The sequence below is a fragment of the Ambystoma mexicanum genome, chromosome 6p (genome assembly GCF_040938575.1).
Source record: "Ambystoma mexicanum isolate Mex_15411 chromosome 6p, UKY_AmexF1_1, whole genome shotgun sequence".
Classification (NCBI taxonomy): Eukaryota; Metazoa; Chordata; class Amphibia; order Caudata; family Ambystomatidae; genus Ambystoma; species Ambystoma mexicanum.
In genome coordinates, this window is record NC_090935.1 from 1,277,177,932 (window position 1) to 1,277,191,931 (window position 14,000).

Here is a 14,000-nt window from a genome sequence, read left to right on the forward strand (position 1 = left end):
CTAACAAAAAGATTGGAAGATGCAGGTATAACGGACATGGCACTACTCTGGATCATTCCTAGCAGACAGAACAGAAACCGTATGGATAAAACCCTTCAAATCTACTCCACGAGTTAACGACATACCACAGTGATCCTCACTATCACCACTATACTTCAACATCTACCAGACTCCAGTAATCAGAATCTTCAAAAATACAACATTACATGCTACACCTACACAGATGACACTCAAATCATCTATAAAATCGAAGGCACTCAAGCCGATTACTCAACCCTAATTGAGTGTCTAAAAGAAGTCTTTAACTGGATGAACGCCAACAACTTGAAAATCAACCCAGGATAGACAGAAATCATGATTATATCCAAAAACCAAGAGAACAATAACTACATCCCCCGGCCGACTGAAATGGGAACCGCGCCCACACCATCTAAGGTAATAAAAAATCTGGGAGTCCTGATGGACAACACCCTAACCTTAGAACCACAAATAAGCGCAATAATCAAGAAATGCTGTTCCTCCTTCACACAACAAGAAGAATCTTACCCTTCCTCTCATTCACCCAACAAAACACTCACAATCGTCGCCCTCATCATGTCAAGAATCGACATACGCAAACAGCCTCTACCTCAGGATGCCAGAATTCCTGCTGAAGAAACTACAACACTTCCAAAATGCAGCAGTCAGACTCCTCCTCAAACTATCCAGAAGAGACCACATCACTCCAGCACTAAAAATACTACATTGGCTCCCAGTCAAACATTGCATCAACTTCAGAATAATGTGCATAACACACAGGGCAATCAGCGGACAGGAAGCTGAATTGATACAAAAGAAAATGTTTACATCTACAAGCCAACATGACGCCTCAGATCGAGAATTGAAATCTGCATGGAACCAAAACCATATGTAAAAAAAAGAACTAGGGGTTCCTCCCTCTCCCACCTGGCCACAAAAACCTGGAACAACATTCCAAAAGAAATAAGAAACACCAAAGACCACCAACAATTCAGAAAACAACTAAAAACCTGGCTGTTCAACACCGCAGAATCAAACTGAAACAACTAAACAATCAAACAGGAAACACAAAGAAGAGGTTGACAGAATTTAGGATGACACAGACAACAACCATAACCTACTAAGGGAAACTCCTACAATAACAAAGAGAGACAACACTAGGTGGAATAGGACACAAGCGACAACCCCATGAGGACAGAATTTAGCATCCCTGTCCAACTCCATCCAACAACCTCATCCAGTCAATGAACGCTACCAAGCAACATACTTAGATGGAATTGTGAATGTTAGGATTTGCCACATTTGGACAGAGTTGTAGACGTTGGCATAGGCTGGACCTGGACGGAGTTGTGAATGATGGCAGGTGCCACACTGTGAATTAGCTGTGAGTGTTGGCATGTGCACTGCTTGGATGGGGTTGGGAGTGGTAGCCTGCATGAGCAGCTGGATAGGGTTGTGAATGCCGACCATTGCCACATCTAAATAGAGTAGCAGTTGTTGACCGAAGCCGCGTCTGGACTGCTTTGGGAATGCTATCGAGGCCAGATTGGATGGAATCGTGAACACTTGCTTGCCTCACATATAGACAGGTTTCAAAGGTGGGCAGGGGCCAAATTTAGAGACAGTTGTGAATATTGATGGGCCTCATATGTGGAAGAGATTGCGAATATCGGCCGGTGCCAGATCTAGATAGAAATGCAGAGATGTTCACATGCCACAACTAGAAAGAAAGTGAAAATTTAGCACATTCCTTCTAGACAGCGATGCCAATAACCAATCCACTAACAATTTCACCCCTCTGCAGACACCTCTCAAACTCTAAACAAACACAAGCACAACCCTGTAGCACAACAAACCGCACAAACTTCACTACACCACAACAGCAAAACAAACCACTCATAGGCTCACACAACAGCACACGACAGCTACCGACCAGAAAACACCCCAAGCCCAGCGAACAGTGTTAACCGGGCTGAGGCTACCAGCGGCACAACACTGCTCTCTTGCACTTATTCCCACTAACTCACCCCCTTCCCTTTTCAGAGCCACCAGAGCGCCAGGGGACCACTCCGGTGGGGATAGTGCACGGTACAAATATCCTTTAGCATTAACATTAACATTAACAAGTAGTGCAGATAAACACACTACACACTACAACATCACTCCTACCAGGTACATTCCAACCCTTTCACTAATCCTCACCCTTCCTAGCATGGGCGGACACACCCATCAACCACTAATTGTTTATCAATAAGAAGAAAAGGTTCTCATGCCCAATGCACTATGGGAAGATTTTTGCTGGATCCTTCAGCAGTTTCCCTTATAGTTGCATGTACCTTAGTTTGCATAGTGTGATGACTCCCTCGCATTGTTTGCAGCCTGTTATTCACACCCCTCCATGGAGTGTCCATGGCCGCCAACTTTGATCACTGCATTTCAATGTTCTCTCGTTTCGCATACCAGTAGCATTGGTTTTATCTGTGTGTGGCATTAAGTGCAACACCGACTCTCCTTTCCCCATGCCCGAAACTGCCTTTCAAAGAACAGCTCAGCTGCGTTCAGAGCTGTCGCTGAAAGCTTTTAAAGGTATGCATTTGCTTGTTTAATGTTATGTTATGTTACTTTGCATTTATATAACGCATTATGTACCATTGGTAGGGTCTCAAGGCGCTGGTAGGTTGAACGCCCTCAGGAACCGAAGTTCAAGTTAGTAGAGAGAATAGTGAGAGTCAAAGGTGCGTATGCGCACTGGATATGTGTGCAGCTGGTGTGGCATTTGTTTGATAGCTGCTTCTTAGCAGTAGGTGTGGTGGTTGGGAGTATGTGTTCGTTCTGGCAGGTATTTATCTTGACCGATTCTGGCTGCGTTAGGCCTGACGAGAATGCCTAGGCTGGAGAGTGTGTAACCAGCAGTGTTTAGTTAGGGTGATGGGGAGTATGAGGCAGATGATAGTATGAGAACAGCTATACCGAATGGTGTCATAGTATCGCTGTGTTCTAGTTGAGTGGTGGTGTAAAGAGGAGAGTAAGCGTGTAGATGTGATATGTTGGTTTATCTTAGGTGTTTGAGATCGGGCTCACTCTAATAGTTCCATGTACTCAATCCGTTCCATGTACTCTGACTGTTCCATGCATTACGACCGTTTCAAGCATGCAAAATCGTTCTTTTCCATGCTCTTTCAAATCTGCATTCCATGCACTCCAAACCATTGCATGTAAGTACGCCTTTCTATGTACTCCAATCCGTTCCATGCACTCCAGTCCGTTCCATGCACTCCAGTCCGTTCCATGCACTCCAATCTATTCCATGCACTCAAATTTGTTCCATGCAATCCAATCAGTTCCATTTACTCCTAGCCATTTTATGCACTCCAACCATTTTATGCACTCAACCATTTTATGCAATGCTTCATTCACTCGTTCTACCCACGTTATCCTTTCTCCATGCATCAAATATCCACATACGTCACCTTCACACGTTCCATCCACTTCACTGGTTCCACCCATTTCACACGCTCCATCCACTACACCCGTTCCACCCACTTCACCGGTTCCACCCACTTCACTGGTTCCAAACATAACACCCGTTCATCCACCTACTTCATCTGTTCTACCATTTCACCCGTTCCACCCACTTCACCCATTCTACACCCGTCCATCCTTTCCATCGACATTCTTCACCCGTTCCTTTGACATATTTCACCTGTTCCTTCCACATATTTCACCCGTTCCTTCTACATACTTCTCCCATTCCATCCACATGCTTCACCCGTTCCATCCACGTACTTCACCCGTTCGATCCACGTACTTCACCCGTTCGATACATGTACTTCACTCGTTTCATCCACATACTTCACGCGATCCATCCACCTAGTTCACTTTTTCCATCTCCATACTTCACCCTTTCCATCCACATATTTCACCCGTTTCACCCTGTTCACCCATTGTACCCTGTTCATCCTTTCTGCTTTGTTCATCCTTTCATACCCACTCCGCATTCTACACCAGCTCCGCACTGGACACCTCCTCTGAACACAACAACCGCTTCCCGCTCCGCATTCTGCACCCACTTCGTACTCTATGCCCGCTCCGCACTCTACATCTGCTCCGCGCACTCATCCGCTCCACGCACTCATCCGCTCCATGCACTTATCCGCCCCACACACTCATCCGTTCCACGCACTCATCTGCTCCATGCACTCATCTGCTCTACGCACTCGCACACTCTACGGACTCATCTGCTCTATGCACTCATCATCTCCATGCACTCATCCGCCCCACGCACTCATCCGCTCCACGCACTCATCTGCTCCATGCACTCGTCCACTCTATGCACTCGTCCGCTCTATGCACTCATCCGCTCTACGCACTCGTCCACTCTACGCACTCGCCTGCTCTACAGACTCATCTGCTCTACGCACTCTTTCAGCTCTATGCATTCACACACACTATGCATTCATCCACTCTACGCATTCATCCGCTCTATGCACTCATCCGCTCTTACACACTCATCCACTCTGCGCAGTCATCTACTCTATGCACCCATCCGCTCTGCACACTCATCCACTCTACGCACCCATCCGCTCTGCAGACTCATCCGCTCTACGTACTAATCAGTTCTTATGCACTCATCCGCTCTTACACACTCATCTGCTCTGTGCACTCATCCACTCTACGCACTGATCCGCTCTTAGACACTCATCCGCTCTATATACTCATCCGTTCTACACACTCATCCACTCTACATACTCATCTGCTCTATACACTCATCCGCTCTACACACTCATCCGCTCAACGCACTCAGCGGCTTTGCGCGCTTCATCAACTCCACCGACTTCATCCGCTCCACTCACTTCATTTATTCATCCTGCATTATCGATTCAGCCCTTGCCACTTGTCGTACACACTCGATCCGTTCCGTGCTCTCCATCTGTCCCATGCACTACATCCGTCTCATGTATTCGAATGGTCTATTCTGTACTTTCCTTTTATACCATGCACTAATACATTCCATGCCATCTGACTGTTTACTCATTCGTCTCCTGTATTCATCTTTCCATCCTCTTCACTTTGTTCATTTCGTCCATTTTGTTCTTTTCGTCCATTGTAATCTTTACATCCATTTCATTAATTCCAACCGCTTTACTGCTTTCGTACAATTTATTATTTTTATCCACTTCACTGCTTTGGTCTACTTTACTCATTCTATTCTGTTTGTCCTTTTAGTTTACTCTAGACATTTATTAGTTGTCGATTCCTCGCTTGGATCTTGATGCTGTATTGTTATATGTTTTATCGTTATTTAAGATCTAGTAGTTTGGGTTAGTTGAATTGTTGTTATCCACTTTATTCCTCACGTCCACATTGAACCTCTTGTCCATTACATTTATTTTGTCCATTTCCTTAAATTCAGACACTTTACTGCTCTCGTACAACGTACTCTTTTTATCTACTTCGCGGGTTTGATCTTTTTTACTCATTCTATTTTGTTTGTCCTTTTTAGCTAACCAATAGAGGTTCATTAGTTTTGATTCCTCGCTTGGATCATGATGCTGCATTGCTATTTATGATCTAGTATTTGCTAAAGTCATTGAGATGCTTTTATCCAGTTTGAGTTGGTTTGAGTTTGGGGTCGGTTTTAGGGGAAGAGCCAAGTTTTCAGTAATTTGCAAAAAGACATGAGGTCTTCAGTGAGTCGGATGTGGGGTGGGAGTGCGTTCCACAGCGTGGGGGCCAATGCTGAGAATGATGATCCGCCTAACCTGACTCAGTTTGTTTTAGGTATGACTAGGAGGCCGGCTGAGCTTAATCTTAGAGTACGTGGAGGGTGATAAGGTTTTAGTTTGTCTTGAAGATATTGAGGTCCGGTTTTATGCAGTGCTCGGTGAGAGATGCATAAGGTTTTGAAGGTCACACTTCGGGCAACTGGAAGCAAGAGCAGAGTTTTGATGCGCTGGGGAGATGTGGGCTCTCGGGATGAGCGCTAGTAGCAGTTTGGCTGCAGTGTTTTGTGCTCTTTGTAGTTTGGTCAGTTGGTATGCGTGGACTCAGAGGTAGAGGGGGTTAGCGTAGTCCAGTCTTGATATAACAATCAATTGGACCGCGGAGAGTCTGTTGGGAAAGAAGAGGTATGGAAAAATGCGCCTAAGTGTTTTAAGGTGGTAGTGGCAGGACTTTGAGACATTGTTGACTTGGCGCGAAAGTGTTAGGTCAGAGTCTAGGGTGCATTCAAGGTTTTTTACTGAATTAGAGGGAGTCGGTGAGTTGCCCATGGCAGATGGCCAGGGCAGTGGGTGTGGAAGAAGTTTGGAGTTGCCACATACCATTGTATCGGTTTTGGAGTGGTTTAGCAAGAGGAGGTTTGTGGTCATCCAGAGCTCTATGTCGAGGAGGCAGGAAGCGAGGTCAGGTCTGCAGTTGGGTTTTGAGTTCAGGAGTTTTAGAATTAGTTGAGTGTCATCAGCGTAATTTTAACACAGGATGTTGTGTGAACTAATTATTCGTGGGAGGGTGGCCATGTAGAGATTGAACAAGAGGGCTGATAGGCATGCTCCTTGTGGAACTCCTGTGTCGACTGGTCGGGCTTGGGAGGAATAGGTGGAGAGTAGGGTATTTGGTTCCTGTTTTTGAGGAAGGATGCTATCCAATTGAGAGCGGTTCAACGAATTCCTAGGGAGTGGAGGCGGTCTTGGAGGATTGAGTGAGTGATTGTGTCCAAGGCAGCAGATAGGTCAAGAAGGATTAATGCAGCGCATCCCGAGGAGTCAGTCGTATTTTTAAGGTCATCCCAGATTGAGGCTAGGGTGGTTTCAGTTCTGTGTCAGGCTTTGAAACCTGATTGCACGGGGTCTAGGAGATTGTTGGCTTCGACAAAGGCATTTAGTTGGGAGTAGGCGGTTCGGTCGATGAGTTTGGAAAGGATCCTGGTGTTAGAGATGGGGTGGTAGTTTTTGGGCTCCAGAGGGTCGAAGGAAGGTTTTTTTTATTAGAGGTTTGACATGAACCATTTTGAATGCGTCAACAAAAATTCCAGAGGAAAGGGAGTCATTTATTGATGGATCTTGCGTGTTCTCCTGTGCAGGTAGAAGCACACATTTCTTTGAGGGTTGTGGCCGGGCAAGGGTCTAGCGGAGAGCCTGGTTTGCGGGCAGAGAGGAGTTTGAGAAATTGGTCGGGTGATATTGGACTAAAGGAGTCGAATGTTGGTTGGGTAATGGTTGCAAGCGGTGGGTTGGCCGGTATGGGGAGTGGGTTGCCTGGTGGGTGTAAGAGAGCTAGTTTGTTGGTTAGAGCGTTTGTTCTTTCGAGAGCTGTGGTGTAAAAGTGGAGTGAGAGTGAGTCACACAGCGATTGTGAGGGGGTCAGGACGGTGGTGGTGCATGATGGTTTGGTGAATTCGGTGATGATTTTGTGAAGTTCTTTGCTGGGGTTTTTACAGTTTAGGATTCAGGAGTTGTAATGGAATTTTTTGCTTTCCAAATTTTGGTCTTGTACTGATGAAGGTGCCGGACTAAGGTGGATCTGCTCAGGGGAGTTTTGTCTTTCCGCCATTTGCGCTCTAGGTATTTATATAGTTGTTTACTGGTCTTCAATTCTGGTGTGAACCATCTATGGAAAAGGCCATGGCGGGCTGATGGTTTGCAAAAGGGTGTGAGCCGCATTAGTGAGGTGTTGAGCCATGAGTCAAAGGCGTCGGGGGTTAGTTGATTATTGAGTAGGCAGGTAGGCGGTGGAGACTGGAGGAGTGAGTCGGCTAGGTCAGGGACAATTATTAGTTTCTTCCAGCATTTGCGTAGATTCAGAGGTTCAGGTTCGGGTACAGGAAGCGGGTCGGGTGAGCGAATGGTGAAAGAAACAATGAAGTGATCGGCCAGATGATAGGGGTTGAGGGTTTAGATGTATTTGGTTGTGGGATCTTAAAATGGCATCAAGAGTGTGTCCTTTATAGTGAGTCGGGCTGTTTATGTGGGGTTGGAGGTTAATCACGTCTAGGCCGTCAACCAGAGAGTGTGTCATGGGGTTGGTGGGAATGTTGAGCCATATGTTGAAATCTCCTAGAAGGGTGAGGTTGGGATGGTTTAGTTGAAGGGTGGCAATAGTGTCACAGTGGTTGTTTGAGAATTGTCTATCGTATCCAGGGGGACTGTAGATTATCAGGAAGCTGTGTGAGAACGAAGGGGAAAGGGATAGTTTAACGAGGAGTGATTCGCAGGAAGGAATGGAAGGTTGGTTATTGATGATTGCGGCGTGGAAGTGAGATTTGAAGGCGAATGCTATTCATCCTCCGCTAGAGCGATGGTTCAGTGGGATGAGGGAGTAGTCGGGGGGGAGGCTTCATTGGCGATAGGGGCGAGGTCATCGTAGAACCAGGTTTCGGTGATGAAAACCAGGGGCCTCATTACAAGTCAGGCGGTAAGGGGTTAATGGCGACGGTAAATGTGCCAGCGCCGTCAACCCCGGGAACCCGGACCCGATTTTGGCGGCAGCCAATAGCGGCATGGCTACTGCCAAAATCGTAATGAGGCCCCAAGTCTGGTTTGTCAGAGGCGAGGAGGTCAAAGATGCTGTGTCTGTTTTTTGCTACAGATCAGGCATTAAATAGGATGCAATTCACTTCAGTGGATGAGGTTCTTCAGTGGATGAGGTTGGTGTGGGAGCTGCAGAGATGGGGGGTTGGGAGGGAGAGGGTCGGAACTGGAGAGTGAGGGGGGTGGGGTGGTTGATGGTCGATTGGAAAAGTGGGCGAGCCGAAAAGATAGTGGGTTTCGGGTGGGAGTGTTGGACACATGTGTTTGGGTGATTGGGTTTGGTACAGGGGATTTGAAGGTAGGGCGTGGGGGGTTGAGAGTTTCAGTTGTGGTTGGTGTGAAATCAAGGGAGAGGGGTTTCAGGCACGGCGAGGCGTGGGGGGAGGGTGGTGATTGGGGGATGATGTGGTGGGTCGAGACAGGGGAGGGGATGAGTGCTGAGAGATTGAGGGGGACCAGGTGCGTTTCCTCTTTAGTACCTTTGTTGCGATTGGTGTGTGCAAGAGGGTAGGGGGTTCAGAGGGGGAGAGGGATGAGGATACGGTTCTTTCTAGGTCTAGGCATGCAGTTTTTAGGGAGGGGAAGGGGTGTGGTCAGGGGGGATGATGGTGGGGGTTGATGGAAAAAGCGGGGGGTGCATGATTGCTGGGCAGGGTATGCATGGGAGGCTAGCGAGGGGAGCGGGTATGATCATAGTAGGGTAATCGGTGGAGGGGTTCAGAGGAGCAGTGGTCTTAGGGCGGTTGGCTCGTCATCGTTCCCCTCTGGCTTGGTGTTTGGAAAGGGGATGGGTAGGGGATGCGGTGGAGGGATGGATGATTTGGGGAGAGGGGACGGGAGGCAGGGCTGGCAGGAGGGCAGGGGCTGTGCACAGGGGTCAATTCCGGCAGACCTTGGTGGATCGAGTGCACTCATGGTTAGTACCTGTGCTATAGATGGGTTGGCAGATTTCGTTTGCACCATCCCACTTTAGCTATGATATTGGATGTTAATTGTTCACTCTTTCTGTGATTAACAGTACCACGGCAGTAACTGCTATTAGGTACAGTTTCAGATGCAAATTACACTTTATATTTGGATGTATAGGTTCAGCTATACTACAGGTGAGATTATTCACGGTTTCTGGGGTTCAGCTAAGCAGGGTGATATTATTCACTTATTCTAAGTTTGAATGTACTAATTGCAAACTAGGCTGCAGATATGCCTATGGCAGTTTTGAAGTGTAGCTAGACCTTAGAATATGCTATTAGGCGGCCTATTCAGTTGCAACTACTGCTATTAGGTACAGTTTCAGATGCAAATTACACTTTATATTTGGACTTTATAAGTTCAGCTATACCACTGGGTGAGATTATTCACAGTTTCTCGGGTTCAACTAAGCACACTTCAAAATTCAATTTTGCTTAGGGAGGATATTAGGCACACTTGTAAATTCAAGTTTTGCACAGAGAGGAAATATTTGGCACACTTCTAAAATCAACTAGGGCACGCTATTAGGCAGAGGATATTAGGCACACTTCTAAAGTCAACTAGGGCATGCTATTAGGCATATTTCTAAATTCAATTTTTGCTTAGAGAGGATATTAGGGACACTTCTAAATGGAACTTTGCACAGAGAGGGTATAAGGCACGCTTCTAAATTCAACCAGGGCACGCTATTAGGCACACTTCTAAATTCAAGTTTTGCACATAGAGGATATTAGGCACACTTCTAAATTCAACAGGGGCTCGTTATTAAGCACCCATTTAAATTCAACCAGGGCCCGTTATTAAGCACACTTCTAAATTTAGTTTTGCTTAGAGAGGATATTAGGAACGCTTCTAAATTCAGCTAAGGCACGCTATTAGGCACACTTCTAAATTCAGGTAAGGCACGCTATTAGGCACACTTCTAAATTCAACTTTGCACAGAGAGGATATTCTGCACACTTCTAAATGCAACTTTTCACAGAGAGGGTATTAGGCACACTACTAGATTCAAGCACACTTCCAAATTCAACTTTGCACAGAGAGGATATTAGGCACTCTTATAAAATCAACTAGGGCACGCTATTAGGCACACTTCAAAATTCAATTTTGCTTAGAGAGGATATCAGGCACACTTGTAAATTCAAGTTTCGCACAGAGAGGATATTAGGCACACTTCTAAAGTCAACAAGGACACGCTATTAGGCACACTTCTAAATTCAATTTTGCTTAGAGAGGATATTAGGGACACTTCTAAATGCAACTTTGCACAGAGAGGGTATTAGGCACACTTCTAAATTCAACCAGGGCATGTTATTAGGCACCCATCTAAATTCAACCAGGGAACGTTATTAGGCACACTTCTAAATTCAGGTAAGGCACGCTATTAGGCACACTTCTAAATGCAACTTTGCACAGAGAGGGTATTAGGCAGACTTCTAAATTCAACCAGGGCACATTATTAGGCAACCATCTAAATTCAAACAGGGCCTGTTATTAGGTACACTTCTAAATTCAGTTTTGCTTAGAGAGGATATTAGGGACGCTTCTAAATTCAGCTAAGGCACGCTATTAGGCACACTTCTAAATTCAACTTTGCACAGAGAGGCTATTAGGCCCACTTCTAAATTCAACTTTGCACAGAGCGGACATTCTGCACACTTCTAAATGCAACTTTGCACAGACAGGGTATTGGGCACACTACTAGATTCAAGCACACTTCCAAATTCAATTTTGCACAGAGAGGATATTAGGCACTTATAAAATCAACGAAGGCACGCTATTAGGCACACTTCAAAATTCAATTTGACTTAGAGAGGATATTAGGTACACTTGTAAATTCAAGTTTTGCGCAGAGAGGATACTAGGCACACTTCTAAAATCAACTTGGGCATGCTATTAGGCAGAGGATAGTAGGCACACTTCTAAAGTCAACTAGGGCATTCTATTAGGCACATTTCTAAATTCAATTTTGCTTAGAGAGGATATTAGGGACACTTCTAAATGCAACTTTGCACAGAGAGGGTATTAGGTACGCTTCTAAATTCAACCAGGGCACGCTATTAGGAACACTTCTAAATTCAGGTAAGGCACGCTAATAAACACACTTCTAAATTCAAGTTTTGCACATAGAGGATATTAGGCACACTTCTAAATTCAACCAGGGCACGTTATTAGGCACCCATCTAAATTCAACCAGGGCACTTCATTAGGCATACTTCTAAATTCAGTTTTGCTTAGAGAGGATATTAGGGACGCTTCTAAATTCAGCTAAGGCACGCTATTAGGCACACTTCTAAATTCAGGTAAGGCACGCTATTAGGCACACTTCTAAATTCAACTAAGGCACACTATCGGGCGCACTTCTAAATGCAAGCAAGGCATGATATTAGGCGCACTTCTAAATTCAACTTTGCACAGAGAGGTTATTAGGGACACTTCTAAATTCAACCAGGGCACGCTATTAGGCACTCTTCTAAATGCAACTTTACACAGAGAGGGTATTAGGCATGCTTCTAAATTCAAAAAGGGCAATGCTATTAGGCACACTTCTAAATTCAGGCAAGGCACGCTATTAGGCACGCTCCTAAATTCAACTAAGGCACGCTATTGGGCGCACTTCTAAATGCAAGCAAGACACAATATTAGGCACACTTCTAAATTCAACTTTGCACAGAGAGGCTATTAGGGAAACTTCTAAATTCAACCAGGGCACGCTATTAGGCACACTTCTAAATGCATCTTTGCACAGAGAGGGTATTCAGCACGCTTCTAAATTCAACCAGCGCAACGCTATTATGCACACTTCTAAATTCAGCTAAGGCACGTTATTGGGCACATTTCTAAATGCAAGCAATGCACACTATTAGGCACACTTCTAAATTCAACTTTGCACAGAGAGGCTATTAGGCGCACTTCTAAATTCAAGCAAGGCACGCTAATAAGTGCACTTCTAAAGTCAGGCGGATTTTCGAACCACAGATATGCTTTTAGGCAGACTTTCAAAGTATAGACTATACCACAGGTGTGCAGAGTAGTTTCTATGGGTGGAGTGATAGGGTAGTATGGCGTGAAGTATTTGCTTCAGTCCCCACCCTTGCCAAACTTACTTATTGGCTTCTTGCTTCTCCTGCGGATACCTGCAGATACGATCTGGAGACGCCTCGTTGGAGCCGCCCTTTGTCTTGGGCCCTCAGTCGCAGGGCTTCACAGGCAGGGGGCTGCCCTGCGAGGGCCAGTGATGGCTTGGGTAACAGGTCTTCTGGACCAATCAGAGCGGGGGTGGGCGGGTCGGGAGGCGGGAGGGAAGGGAATCAGGAAGAGGGTGCGGGTAGGGAGCAGGGAGGGCAAACAGGGCACCGAGGGGCCTGGGCCTCGAATAGGAGCAGTACACAAGGCCCGGATGGGCAGAAGGGGCCAAAAGCAACACCAGCACTCACCGGGTCTCCTGGGTAACAAGTGGAGCTCGGTGAGGCTACAAGGCCGGTAGGGCTCCTACACACGGTCCCACAGACCAATAAAGCAGGGGTGGACGGGTCGGGAGGCGGGAGGGAAGGGAATCGGAAAGAGGGTGCGTGGTGGGAGCAGGGAAGGCAAACAGGGCACCGAGGGGCCTGGGCCTCGAACAGGAGCAGTACACAAGGTCCGAATGGGCAAAAGGGGCCAAAAGCAACACCAGCACTCACCGGGTCTCCTGGGTAACAAGTGGAGCTCGGTAAGGCTACAAGGCCGGTAGGCCTTCTATACACGGTCCCACGGACCAATCAGAGCAGGGGGGGTGGGTCGGGAGGCGGAAGGGAAGGGAAGGGTATCGGAAAGAGGGTGCAGGATGAGAGCAGGGAAGGCAAACAGGGCACCGATGGGCCTGGGCCTCGAACAGGAGCAGTACACAAGGCCCGGATGGGCAAAAGGGGCCAAAAGCAACACTAGCACTCACCGGGTACCCTGGGTAACAAGTGGAGCTCAGTGAGGCTACACGGCCAGTAGGCCTTCTACACACTGTCCCACGGACCAATCAGAGTGGGGCTGGGCCGGTCGGGAGGCGGGAGGTGAGGGAATCGGAAAGAGGGTGCGGGGTGGGAGCAGGGAAGGCAAACAGGGCACCGAGGGGCCTGAGGCTCGAACAGGAGCAGTACACAAGGCCCGGATGGGCAAAAGGGGCCAAAAGCAACACCAGCACTCACCGGGTCTCCTGGGTAACAAGTTGAGCTTGGTGAGGCTACAAGGCCATCAGGCCTTCTACACACGGTCCCACGGAGCAATCAGAGCATGGGTGGGAGGGAAGGGAATCGGAAAGAGGGTGCAGAGTGGGAGCAGGGAAGGAAAACAGGGCACTGAGGGGCCTGGGCCTCGAACAGGAGCAGTACACAAGGCCCGGATGGGCAAAAGGGGCCAAAAGCAACACCAGCACTCACCGGGTCTCCTGTGCAAAACACCTGGTAAATGCTTTTGTAGAACTGAACATATTTTTCACATTATACATACAAA